Source organism: Berghia stephanieae, chromosome 7 (genome assembly GCF_034508935.2).
Source record: "Berghia stephanieae isolate SIO BIC M18660-M18661 chromosome 7, UCSD_Bste_1.3, whole genome shotgun sequence".
Lineage (NCBI taxonomy): Eukaryota > Metazoa > Mollusca > Gastropoda > Nudibranchia > Aeolidiidae > Berghia > Berghia stephanieae.
The window spans coordinates 65,737,129-65,739,119 of NC_088366.1; positions in this window are offsets into that span (position 1 = coordinate 65,737,129).

The window sequence follows — 1,991 nt, forward strand, 5'->3', positions numbered from 1 at the left end:
CCAGTACCAGATTCATTCTTGTAGGTCAAGTGTAGACGCACCTTAAGGCACACTTACATGGACTCACTCGCCCGTCAATCAATCAGCATCTTACCAGTAAGTACCGGACATATTCTTTTAGGTTAAGTGTAGACGCACCTTAAGGTACACTTACATAGACTCACTCGCCCGTCAATTAATCAGCATCTCACCAGCAGCACCCAGAACAAGCCTTATCTTGCTTCTTCCAATCCCCTCTGCGTTCTCTCATCCCCAGCTCTATCTCCAAAAGCCTCCCCCCAGGGGTCAACCGTGTTCGTCCAGCCGATTCCACAGCACCCCTACCTCAGTAGTTAGTACCTTCGTCGCTGCCATTATCAACCCCATTATCGCTACCATTATCGCTGTCATGTCGTTAGCAATGAAGGTCCGTTTAGCCATGTCAACTCTACGAACTTATCTCACTCGTTATTAGTTTCTTTTAGTAAATAAAACATGAGTTTTTTGCTACAAGACATGAAGTGAGTAGGAAAGTACCAGAAGACAACAAATAGAGAATAAAAATTTCGCAGCGGGATGGGGACTCGAACCCGCGACCTTACGACTGGTACAACTCCGCCTGGTCTAGTAGATAGCTCATACGGTGGAGTCACGCTCTCCCCAGCCAGGAGGAGTTGTACCAGTAAGGTCGTGGGTTCGAGCCCCCATCGCCGCCGCTAAATTTGTATTCTCTTTTGTCTTCTGGCACTTGTTGAAAATGAGAATTCTTTTGCTTAGAAACTGTTTTTAGGACTTTGGAGGATTTTAAAATCATGTTGAAGGCAAATAATTAATGTGTAACGTTATTTATTGGGACTTGTTCTTTTTTTCCCCTTGGAAAATACGATTTTTTGTTAAAATTTCAAGTTGGCAGCTCTGAATTTTACCCACAACAAAAGAGTCCTTCGGAGCCATTAGGCCCATGGAGCCGGAGTTTATCCCGGTTTCAATCGCGTGAAATGGACAATATCAATTGCTAGCTATCCTTCTGATAGGACCCTAGATCTAACAAACCCAGCAATCCAATCACTGCTGGATGGACAGCAGTTAGTGGGGGGGGGGGGGGGTCAGAAAAAAAATCTTCGACCGCACCTGGGTTCGATCTTGATACCATTGTGAGTGAAGTAGAGTGTTCTACCAACTGATAGAATAATAACTTGATCTTTTATATAGATCTAGCGCAGCACCCACTAAACATTTTTTTAATTATTTTGTTTTGTTTTCTTGTTTGTATTTTAAAATTGTATTCTGGTTTGTTTGTTTGTTTTGTCTTTTCTTTTTGGTGTGTTTTTTTTTTCAGTCAAAAGTACTCAACTAAATTTTTCAGATTTGTGATGTGCGCTCAAAGAACGTTATCCGTAGTTTATCCCGGATTTTATAGCGTGACATAAACAATAACAATTGCTCGCTGACCCTTGGATAAGACGCTAATCTTTTGCAAAATACTTTCCACCAGAAAAGAAAAAGAAAAAGAAATCTGGACTTCCCCCAGAATCGATACGGTCTCTTTGCGTGCGAATCGAGTACTCTACCAACTGAGCTATCCGAGGACCCCATTTCCTAATGTATATTTCAGACCAATTAATTAACCCCAGTGGTTCCCCGAGCTGCCCCTGACGCCCCTAGCCTTCCCCTCCTGCTGCATGCGATTTCCCTACCATTACACCCAACCAGCACACGCCCTCTCTCTCCTCTGTCTTGTATAACGATAGCCGTATTGTATAACATAGACCCAATTATTCCCTACTTGAAAGGGAGGCTTATAAAGTTCTCATTAAATGTTGACATACGCCAGAATTCGCACGTCATTGCGAGATGATGCTGCTGCTGCTGTTGCTGCTGTTACTGCATAGTTGTCAGAGCTGCCAGATGACCAGAGTTCTTCGTGGCCAATTTCGACGTCAAAAGTGGCCAAACATTACTAACACACAGACCCCTTCGAAAACGCGGTTTTTTGGGAGTTTTTTAAATGA